The 12,287-nt window shown below is 40.8% G+C and overlaps 1 long non-coding RNA gene across 1 annotated transcript in view; it reads left to right on the top strand.

Annotated features, from left to right (window-relative positions):
- Nucleotides 1–12,287, top strand: part of LOC102686145 (uncharacterized) — a 53,546-nt gene that overhangs the window by 25,315 nt on the left and 15,944 nt on the right. Inside the window, exon 4 of the long non-coding RNA XR_001479079.2 lies at nucleotides 10,978–11,137. This is a non-coding gene — a long non-coding RNA (uncharacterized lncRNA). The remainder of the gene's footprint in view (nucleotides 1–10,977; nucleotides 11,138–12,287) is intronic.

Genomic DNA, 12,287 nt, shown 5'->3' with positions numbered 1-12,287 from the left:
TAAAGCCAATTCATAGATGGGGATTATTAGGAGGCCATGACTGGCAAGGGCCAATGGGAAATTTGGCCAGGACGCTGGGGTTACACCCCTATTCTTTTATGACCACAGAGAGTCAGGACCTCAGTTTTATGTCTCATCCAAAGGACAGCACCTGTTTACAGTGTAGTGTCCCCATCACTATACTGGGGCATTAGGACCCACATGGGCCACAGGGTGAGCGCCCCCTGCTGGCCCCACTTACACCTCTTCCAGCAGCAACATTTAGTTTTTCCCAGGAGGTCTACCAACCAGGTACTGACCAGGCTCACACCTGCTTAGCTACAGTGGGCTGCCAGTTGTGAAGTGCAGAGTGATATGGCTGCTGGGGTCTAGTAATTATTATTATTATTATTATAATTAATGACTCAATAGCTTTTTAAGCATAACATTAACAATTCTGCAACCAAGTGTTTTACACACCAGGCAGCCCCCCTCACCTTATACAACCTGGCTTTGGGTTGTGAAACTTGTCTTTATTTTTTAATAATTTTTTCCAATACGGCACCATTAGACAGGCAGCACATGGGGATAGGGGGGTGCACTTCACAAGTCAATAGCTTTTGCACAACCATACATGCTGTAACCAAGGGGTTTACACACTAGGCACGCACACTGACCCATCACAACCTTGCTTTGATATGTGAAGCCTTTCTTTCAGATACCTGTCTATTTTTTCAGATACCTGGATATGTACATTTTGCAAACCCTGGTCTGATGAGGGTATGGTATGCACAATGTCACAGTGGTAGGCTTTGCAAGCAGGAAATGTAGTGATAGATTTGAAAAAAAAAAAGCATAGTTCAATGGAAGGACTATAAGTTTATCTGCAGGAGTGTTGGTTCTGTAAACTAGGGAAAAGGAATCCAACAGCAATATAAAAAGGAAACACAGGAGTGTTTATCGATAAATCAAATCTTTTTTTAATTGTTGTATTCCTTATTACATGCATGCACAACCATTGCAATGATAAAAATCAGATGTGACAGATTTGATTAAATATTTATGCAATTTGGTGTTCTATCCAGTAATCTTAAAACAAAGGGGGGAAGACCATGTCTTCAGAGATGATGTTAAAGACCACGTGGTTTGGCATGCTTGAGCCAGAAATGTTTGGATTAATTAAAACAGAAAAGCATTGTGAAAGTACTCCAAAATGTATTTGAGTTGTACAGACAGAACATACTTTCTTGCTGTAAAAACATTCCTAGGCATTATTTGTTTGCTATAAATATGTTCCTAAAAAGGAATAAAAAAGCCATTTGATTCAAATAGCTTTGGCAAAATCTATGGATACTTTGCCCTTGAGCTGTGAAGCTTTTAGATTCCTTGGGTCCTTTATGCGGACCTCTCAACTGTAGGAGCACCCATTATTTAAAAGATTTAAAAAAAACGATAGCTTTAATAAAAATGTGAGAGTATCTTTATGCATTCTTCTCCTTAGCACTTTACACTTAGTTTAAACTACTGAGTGAACTAGGCTTAATACAGACAGCAAGGGGCAGTTCTTTAGCCGGTTGTAGGTCAACTTCAACAACTGTCCAACTGTGTTTTTGATCATTTTACTTGGGCTTCTTTAAAAAAAAGCAGGAAAAACTCTTTAGATTAATATATTTTTAACTACTACATTAGCTATATTGAGTGAATGGCCTCCTGTTGTTTGTAACCCTTCTAATGGTTTTAGATTCCAGGCACTATTGATAAATAAACAGCCACCCCATACTGCACAGCATAGCATAATAGCTATGTTTGAAAATCAAGAAAACAGTAAAGAAAAGTACATCTTTTCTCAGGATAACTCCCCTCAGAAAGAAAGCTAAGTAACAGTTTCAATATGCCCAAAAAACAGTATGTCTTGCATAAGTGTTAACTTTCAGAACCAATGTGAAACTGAAATAAAACACAGGAAACCGAGAAATTACTGGAAGCACCCCCCATCCCAGTGTATTGCCTGTCTAATGGTGCTGTATTCCAAAAATTATAAAACATTGCAGAAAAGATTCACAGACCAACACAAGGTTGTGAAAGTTCAGATGGCCTGTCTAGAGTGTAAAACACTTGGTTGCAGCACTGTGAGTGTTGTGGTTTGAAAGCTATTGAGTCCCCGCGTATTGCCTGTCCAATGGTGCTATCGTCCAGAAATAATAAAACATTATGGAAGGGATTCATATTCGAAATCATGACGGTGAAAGATAAGAGGGCCTGCTTAGTGTGTAAAACACTTGGTTGCAGCATTTTGAATGTTGTGTTTGAAAAGCTGTTGACTCGTGAATAGCACCCCCCTATCCCCATGTACCGCCTCTCTAATGGTGCTATATTGAAAAAATAATTTAAAAATAAGGGAAAGTTTCACAACCTAAAGCAAGTTTGTATAAGGTGAGGGGAGCTGCCTGGTGTGTAAAACATTTGTTTGCAGCACTGTGAATGTTATGCTTAAAAAGCTATTGAGTCATTAATTATAATAATAATAATTGCTTGAAGCCAGCAGCCAGATCAATCTGCAACTCACAACTGGCAGCCCACTGTAGCTAAGCAGGTGTGAGCCTGGTCAGTACCTGGTTTGGAGACCTCCTGGGAAAAACTAAGGTTTCTGCTGGAAGAGGTGTAAGTGGGGCCAACAGGGGGCGCTCACCCTGTGGTCCATGTGGGTCCTAATGCCCAAGTATAGTGACGGGGACACTATACTGTAAACAGGTATTATTAAGAAGACCCCCCCTATTCCAGTGTGTTACCTGTAGTGTTATCTTCAAAAAAAGCATAGAAAAATAAAGAATAGTTTCACAAACCAAAGCTGGGAAAGGTCAGAGGACCTGCCTAGGGTGTGAAACACTTAGTACAGCACTGTGGGTGTTGTGCTTAAAAAGCTATTGAGTCATGAAGAAAACCCCACTATCCCAGCGTATTGCATGTCTAATGGTGCCATATTGAAAAATCATAAAAACACTAAAAAAGATTTTACAACCTAAAGCAAGGCATGGAAAGGTCAGAGGACCTGCTTAGTGTGTAAAACTCTTACTTTCAGCATTGTGGGTGCTTAAACAAATGCTATTGGCTCGTGAACAGCATCCCCCTATCCCAGTGCATAGTGCCACATTCAATAAAACCACGGGAAAAAGAGATTCACAACCCAAAGCTGTGTCAGTCTTCTGTGTAAAAACAAATCATGGACATCGTGATTTAAACATCATGGATGCTGTTTTTAAAAAGCTGTTGAGTAAAGAATATGAATTTTCCTGCCGAATGAAAACAGGAAATAAAGAAAGGATTTCAGAAATAAAACAAAGCTTTATTCCTGTGCTTACAGTATGGCTAATTGAAGGCTGTGCTGTTCTGCTTCCTATGGTCATGTATGGGTTTTTTGCATGAAACTATATTGAGCAGTATTTCTCGCGTTGTGAAAGTATGCATGTACAATGCAGTCCCCCAGTGTTCCAGTGCATAATTGCACATCAATCAAAGCCCGAGTGTCAGAAAAAAATAATTAGCTCACTGATACGTTTATGTAGGGGTTGTGAACATTTTCACAAGTTGTGGTCTTTAAAATGCATTTGGTTTGATGGCTTTCCGTGTTTCCCTTGCAAAGATATGGACATAAGAATATTTGTGCGTGGTAAAAACAAAAATGGCATAAAAACGACATAGTGAAGGCTGTGAAAACCTTCACAATGTACTTTATACACAAAGCAAGTGTTCCTGCAACTCTAGGAGGTTTTGTGAAAACTCTACAGATGTGCCAAAATCGTTTTCAAACTTCAAGCTAACTTTACTCCGGTGATTACAGGCTGCCGACATTTGGATGAAGACAAAATATAGATTTTCTCAATTCGGGTGTAAACCTGAAAGACATACATCATGTTCACAATAAGCTAGAATAGTTAACTATTTTATGCATTCGGCTCTATGAGAGACAGAAAGTAACGCTCTGAGGTGAGTTTCCCAAAAGCATTGTAGCGCTAAGAACATCGGAAACTCTATCTTAAGATCTATTGTTAATTTACGAGTGTTTCTCAAAATCAATAGTAACTAAAGTAGCATGTTAAATCCTTTGTAATCTACGTGCTTCCCGACCCACTTGTTAATCACTAACTGCACCTCTTATTCCAGATTGTGGTCGTCGACGACCACGCTGGACTCACCATGTTTACGCAAGATAAACAACATTTTTTTCAAACCACTCCACAAATTTTCTCACATGCAAGTATTCTCCAGTATCATCACAACAAAACCATAAAGTTTGCTTCCACAGCTGTGACACTATTGTGCAATAAACCAATAAATTAATGAACTAGCACGAACCCCAATAAAAACACCCGGCCAGCACAGCATGTCAATATCACGATGTAACGCTTCAGGGTTCAGGTGGGCGCCCTCGCCTGCTGCCTGCAAGATCTCTTTAGCTCAACAGGCTGGGTCCCTGTTGAGTGATGCCGGAGGCCCGGGTTTGAGTCCCTGATGGTGGGGGGCTGACCTGATGTGGCAGCGGCGAGATACTGTACATCATGTTTACAATAAGCTATAATAGTGGACTATTTCTATGCATTCGGCTCTGATCGGACTTTAAACCACCTGGGTGCAGCTCGCTACATTACAGTGCTCATTACTACTACAATAGACAATAGGACAATAGAAGATTTTTTTAAAAAAGAAGTGAATGTCAAAATGTTTCCAAAACTTGTAATACTTTAGCTGCTTTGTTACACGGTTCTGTAGTGACAAGGCTTATTAAAATACATGATTTAAGTTTGCTGCTCCCTTGCCTGTCCCTCTCTCCTTCATCTCAGTGGTGCTTGATACAGAGAGGCCATTCCATTTGCTTCACATTTAAGGTATTTTTCTAGCTGATAGAGTGTCCTGATAAGGAACAACTCCCAAAGCTGAGATTCCCAGCAACCCTAATAAATGGTCATCTCTGGCGCCTTACAGTCTGAGATTCCAAGGGAGAGTATCATCCTAAGTTGTTAACAACTCTAAGGTCAGAGTGCATTGTTACTCATCCTCAGCCTCAGGAACTGGTAGGGCAGGTTAACCCCATGTGGGTCTTGAATGCCCATGAAACTTTCAACCAATGAACGACCCTAGTTCCTCCAGGTAAAAACAGGCAGCACAGAGCCCAGCGTGCTCCTCCAGTCCGCCTCCTTGACATTTCTCAGACTCAGAGCTCCTCCTGGACATCCTCAGACTCAGCTCGGACAATCGCGTAATGGCCAGTGTGTCCGAGTGCAGGACGTTTGTTCTAAGAGTCAAGAACAGAAGTTGCCAGCGCATAACCAAAGGATCCACCCGAGGTTAGCCCAGCAGCAGGCCTCTTGAACCCACTGCAAAAGCTCACCTGATCAACAAGTGAACTACGGTTGGAACTGTGGACAGCTGAAATCAGTATTCAGAACTAGCGCTATATCAGGAACGAACCAGTCTTCTTGTCTAAAGAGTGTGATCTGCTTGGACCCGCAGTCACTTTTCTCCTGTGCAGAAACTCTGCTAGTAAGCCAGAACTAACTAGCCGGTCTTCAGAGAGCATCAGCAGCGCATCGCAGCAGAAATCTCCCCCTCCTTCTCCCACACCGCCAGCCACACCGAGGACTGCCTGGCACCGAGAACCAGAGAACCAGAGATCGCCGATTGGACACAGCAACAAGCCTGCCACTGTTTGTGTCCACGGGAGATTCAACATTCAACATTCTGCATTACTGCTCGAGAATTCAATTGTTACCTCAACACCAGTTGATATCAATTTAATTTTTATGAGTGATGTACTTGCTTTTGAGTATCTAGTGTAGAAGTTGTAACCAAATTAATTTACAAAATGGTCTAAATGAATGATATACTGAATGTATGTCCTTGGTTTGTAACTCTTCGTGACTGAATACTGTATATACCTTTTGTATTCTGCTAACCCTCAAGATAAGATCTGTTATGTTTATATGCACATTTTATGTATTAATAAATGTATTCTCGTGTATTAGTACCCATGTATTTGTGTTTTTTGAGTTATCCTGCAAGGTTGATTCTAATAGCCATCAAAGAATCATTTTGTGACTTACTGCTACAATTAATAATTGTCCCAGTAAATGCACAAAACCCCTACATTTATTGATGCCTTGTGAGAGGATGCCTACAGTTCCATATTAATATAACTATCAAGTGATGTTAAATCACTACAACATTGATCTGTTGGGGTGGAGCGGTGATTCTGTGGCTAAGGATCTGCAGCTGTGGCTGGAAGATTGCTGGTTCAAATCCCGTGGCCGGCAGAGGAATCCTACTCCATTAGGTTTCTGAGCAAGGCCCTTAACCCCAACTGCTCTATGGGCACTGTACAATGGGTGACCTTGCACTGTGATACCAAGCTTCTCTCCCTGTCTGTGTGTCTCATGGAGAGCAAGCTGGGGTCTGTGAAAAGACAAATTCCTAATGCAAGAAATCGTATATGGCTAAGAAAGTGGTCTTATCTTTTTACAATCACAGCAAGTGGTGGTCTTACTACGTATTCTAAGAAAAAGATTACATGTTATAACTTTTTATGAACTACAGAATATAAGCTTAATACTGTTAGAACAAGCATGTTAAAACCAGAACCCATGTAAGTTACCAAGTGATGCATAAAAAATATTATAATTAAAATATTTATGATGAAGGGAAGGTTGTGTACTTTTGTCCAACTGAGCAATCTTGCTTTTATAAAATATATGGACTTTTTAATGTTTAATGATTAACATGCTGTAATACACAGTTTAAAATGTTTAAAAATCTAAAGAGTATACAACTTAAATTCTTAATTGTAAAAAGATTGTCCCTCAGCAGTGACCAGCATTCAAAAGCGGGTGTTTTCTGGCAACAGCTCAAATGCTGAGATTTTTTTAAATCATTTTATCTTTTTTTATCTGCTGAGACCAGATACTATTATCATATTACAATTTGCATGCAGTATGATGCGGTATGATGCGCCACGCCCACCACATATTGACAAATGTACTTTGCATATTTTGAATGGCTGGATCTGTATATACTATCTAGTGTATACACTATATATAATTTTGTGTCAAACAATGGTGAAAAGGTAAAAAAGTCCAATTAAATTCCAGATTGTGAACATAAAATGTAAAAACGTGCTAGTGGGTGAATCATTTTGATAGCCACTGACTATCTGGTCATATCAATATAGATATAAGTTTGGAACATATAGAACAAAGGTTGGGAGGGGGGAATGTTCTCCCGCTACTTCACCTTTGCCTACTGCCCTGTCTCTCTCACACCTGAAGAAGGCTCCACGGCCGAAACTGTCACGATATTAGTCCCCCCTCCTTAAGGGTGCTCCAGCCCTTTCTCTTAAGACTTCATTCTCTGCACCTGTTTCCCATTCCCTGCCCACCTTAAAAGCCAGGCGCTGACGCTCTTCCGGGCTCTGCTCTGATTTCCATATCGTGGGAGTCCGGGACCTGGAAGCGCCTGGTCCCGTTAAGGTTTTAACCTCTGTTCCCATTCCTGTTCCCCGTCCGCCAGTTCCGACCCGGCCTTTCGTGGTTTTTAATTCTTTGTTCTGATGGATCTTCTGGTTTTGAACTTACCCTTGTGTTTTGGATATCCCCTAAGGACTTCTCTCTCGGATTGTTCGCCTCGGCCACACCTCCCCCGTGCACCAGCTCACCTTGGACATGCCCCCCTGTCTTCAGCCCCGTTTTCCTGCATGACGTTTCCCCAGTGTTTCCCCACTCCGTCGGACTGTGTCGTCCGCATAGGGTCCTGAAAGAACTGTTCGTTACAGAAACGTTGTGTTCTCTTTCTTCTTTTTTTTCAGCATGGAATAAGCCTATTACTTGTTCCTTTGCAGCCTACGCATGCTGAAGCAGCTACCCACCTCAATATAGATATTACTAAGATACTTGTAAGATCAAAAACTCATAGCAATAATCATATCAAAACTAAAAATGTAATGACAGACTGAACATTCTTTTAATTTCTTTTCAGAAAAGTTTATATTTTTTTATTAATTAACTCAGTTTGATAAAAAGCACTGAATCTAATTCTGTATTCAATGCATATGATGTTAATGTATTTAAAAAGAAATCCAGAAAGGCTCTCTGTGTGTACAAGAATATGATCAATATCTTGGGTACTTCTCCTGGGTACTTGAAGTACATTGTCCTTAAACTTAGGAGATTGTACCTGATGTGATTACTCTTATTCTTAATACCGTGTAATACCTTGTATAAGGAAATTACTTTAATTGCTGCAGTTGTTAAAGCAAGTCACCTTTGCAAGTCACTTTGTAAATAAATGTGATATGACATACAGTATGATAAGATAAGATAACCGTTTTGGCCATATACAATTTCTTGTGTTAGGAATTTGTCTTTTCACATACCCGCAACTTGCTCTCCATGAAATACACAGACAAGGAGAGAAGCTTGGGGTCAGAGCACCGGATCACCCGTTTATACAGTTGGGAGCAGTTGGGTTTAAGGGCCTTTCTTAGTGGCCCAACGGAGTAGGATTCCTCTTCCGGCCGTGGGATTCGAACCAGCAACCTTCCATCCACAGAGCCTTATCTTATCTTATTTTAATTAAATGGGATATGACATACAACATGAGATTATTTCAACATCTTCCTCTACACATCTTGAACATTTTTACAATAAAATGTCGCCCTTTCTAACTCCCGAGGGAGTTCACATCGGTTCTCACAGTGGTGTATATTCCTTTGCAGGCAAATTTCACAAAGGCACTGGATGAACTACACTCTCACCTTAACAGACACGAGAATACACGCCCTGAGGGGGCATTCATCATAGTGGGTGAACTTGAAGAAAACAATGCCTAACCTACATCAACACATTGACTGCCCGACACCCGGAACAAACACATTGGACAATGTTTACACTCCCTTCCGGGATGGTTACAAAGCCCTCCCCCAACCTCCTTTCAGCAAATCCGATCACGCCTCCATTCTGCTACTTCCCGTTTACAAGCAGAAGCTTTAACAGGAGAGGCCAGCGTTAAGAACCATTCAATGTTGGTTGGATGAATCAGATTTTATACAAAATCACTGTTTTGCTACCACTGACTGGCAGATCTTCCGCAAAGCTGCCGGAAATAATATCAATCTGTATACAGACTATGTTACTGGCTACATCAGTAAATGCATTGAAGACGTGGTTCCCAGGATTACTCTTCGCACATATCCAAATCAGAAACCGTTGGTAAATGGCGAGACACGCGCCAAACTGAAAGCTAGGACAGCTGCTTTCAATTCTGGCGATATGGATAAGTACAAAAAATCCAGATACGACCTCAGGAACGCTATCAAAATAGCTAAATACAACTACAGAGTCAAATTAATATTCATGTTCATATTATCAGGGCTGCAACACATGGATCATGTGGAGTGGTATACACACCATTACAGACTACAAAACGCAACCCAGCTATATCGCACAACAGTCTGCCTCTCTTCATGATGAGCTAAATTCATTCTATGCTCAGTTTGACGTCAGTGACGCAGATCCAGTCAGGAAGATTCCAAAAATCCAAGACGGAAACCCACTGATGATATCCAGAGCAGATGTGTGTAAAGTTTTTAAAAAGACCAATCCACGCAAGGCTCCTGGCCCTGATGCTATCCCTGGCCATGTTCTGAAGGCATGTGCAGACCAGCTGGCAGATATCTTCTCAGACATATTCAATCTCTCTCTAGCTCAGTCTATAGTTCCTTCCTGCTTTAAGAAAACCACCATTGTCTGTTGCCTGAATGACTACCGCCCTGTTGCACTCTGACTTCAAACACTGGAGCCCCCCAAGGCTGTGTGCTTAGCCCTGTTCTCTAATCCTTATTTACCCATGATTGTGTCACCAGGCATAACTCAAACTCCATCATTAAGTTTGCGGACAATACAACAGTCATCGGCCTGCTCACAGATGGTGAAGAGTCTGCGTACAGGGAGGAGGTTGAAACCCTGGCAGCATGGTGCCAGGAGAACAACTTCTGTCTGAACATCAGTAAGAATAAGGAGATGATTGTGGACTGTAGGAAACACCAGGGAGGAGATCACACATCTATCTACATCAATAGGACTGTAGTGGAGAGGGTCAGCAGTTTTAAGTTCCTGGGAGTTAACATATCAGAGGACTTAACCTGGACCCACCACACCAACACAGTGGTCAAAACAGCACAGCAGCGCCTATTCTTTCTCCGTAGGCTAAAGACGTTTGGCATGCCATCACATTTCCAGGCCAACTCCTACAGGTGCACTATTGAGAGCATAATGACTGGTTGTATCACTGCTTGGTATGGGAACTGCTCTACTTGGGATCGCAAAGTACTGCAGAGGTTGGTGAAGTCAGCGCAGCTCATTACCATCTGTGAGCTACCAAACATCCAGGATATCTACTCAGCTAGATGTCTTAAGAAGGCCAGGTCCATTCTCAAGGACCCCAGTCATCCCAGTCACAAACTGTTTTCCCTCCTACCGTCTGGCAAATGGTACCGAAGCATTCGGTCCATGTCCAACAGACTATGGAACAGCTTCTACCTCCAAGCAATAAGACTACTAAATAGCCAACCTGCAGCTCCTTTAGAAAATCACCTGTAATGGCTACATGGACACACAGTTTTCACTGTATTCAGCATACAGCACTACTTGTTTATATTGCATACACCATGGACACATAGCAGCTATTCATATTGAGTTTTATTCAATTTCTATTACATCTATTATTATGTAACCTTATTTTCATAACCTTAATTTTGTGATTTTTGTGTTTTTGTGTTTTTGTGTTTTTATGTTTTTGTGATTTTTGTGAGCTCGCAGAAAAGACATTTCATTGCCAGCAAATACTGCTGCACACTGTATTGTTGTGCATTTGATAAATAAACTATGATTTGATTTGAAATAATTTCATCTTGGAAAAGTTTAAAGTAATCTTATTTTATTTCTTGTGCGCTAGGTTGCCCATTCTCCAAGGAGGGACATTTAGCTTCCTAGCACCCTCCCTGGCTGTGATGTCTATGCCTAAGTGGAAGTGTCCTGCCTGGACTCACAATGCCAGTCTTGTTAATACCAGCTCACCAGAGTACATTGAAGTATGGCAGAGCAGGATTCGAGAGGTAAGCACAAATGTACAGGTCACAAAATCTAGATAAGGACCAGCAAGTTATCAGCAGGTGTTACAGACAAGATGATACTTTAACTACCAAAGGCATTGTGCTAATTTACGTTGTGAAAAATGTACTAGCACTCTTGTATTTTGCAAAACGTTTCAAAAAGTAGTGACAGTAACTGTAGTAATCATCAGCTCAGCTTAATGAATCAAAGTTAAAGTACATCCAACTTGTAAGATGCATGAGGAGTTGTCCAAATTTTAGCTATATGTTAAGTGTTGAATTTTTGTTTCAAAACATGAAATTTGTCCTGGTCCTGTCCAACGAAAGAATTTGTTTTCTGGTGATTGCTAGGGATCTGTGGAAAGCTGCCTTTGGGGCTTTCCTTTTATCTTGCTGCTACTCTTCACATTGCTGATCATTTCAATGCTCTTGAATCACCTTGTAACTGGGTCATAACATATGTAGGACTATTTGGAGTGTCTGTTTACCCTATGACCTCTATTTGCTTGGAAAAAAGTTGAAATCTACCTAATTATCAATAAGAGAAAGCTCCACTTAGTGCCACTCTAACCTTTATTTAAATTCCTTCTCTCTCAGTTTTGGAAAGTACTACCTGCTACCTTTCCCTCCAGTATGTAATCTTGTAGCTCTTTGGGACAGTATCTTATTTTTGGTCCTCAAGATAGTTCTCAGCTGAAATGAACATTTGATCAAATCTGAGAAACAGCTAGGATGTTTTTGAACTGCCTATGGACGACCTGATGAAAGTACTGATACAGGTGATGGTGGCATAGGGAAGACCTAATGAAAAGAGTAACAGAGAATCGAGATAAGAAAAATCCCTGCAGCAGCAACCTAGTAAAATATTTCCACTATTTAAGTCCAATCCAGGAGGGACAGGACACACTCCTGGCTGGTCCACCCATACTATAAGACTGACACTCACAGTATCAGTTAAACAGTTAAATTAGGATTTGTAGCAGAGGGCCTGGGGAGAGACAGTAATAATGTCTGCTATAAAAACAGCCATAATGACTGGCAAAGAGCTTTGATTGTTTGTAGTTTTATAATTACAAATTGAATTGAATGTAGTCCTTATATGTATAAAAAGGTTGTGAAAATTTGGGAAGTTCAGTTTTTAATCGAATGTAGT

Source organism: Lepisosteus oculatus, chromosome 7, assembly GCF_040954835.1.
Source record: "Lepisosteus oculatus isolate fLepOcu1 chromosome 7, fLepOcu1.hap2, whole genome shotgun sequence".
Taxonomy (NCBI): Eukaryota; Metazoa; Chordata; class Actinopteri; order Semionotiformes; family Lepisosteidae; genus Lepisosteus; species Lepisosteus oculatus.
The sequence above is the reverse complement of the archived record's forward strand: the minus strand, read 5'-3'. Positions and strand labels throughout refer to the sequence as shown.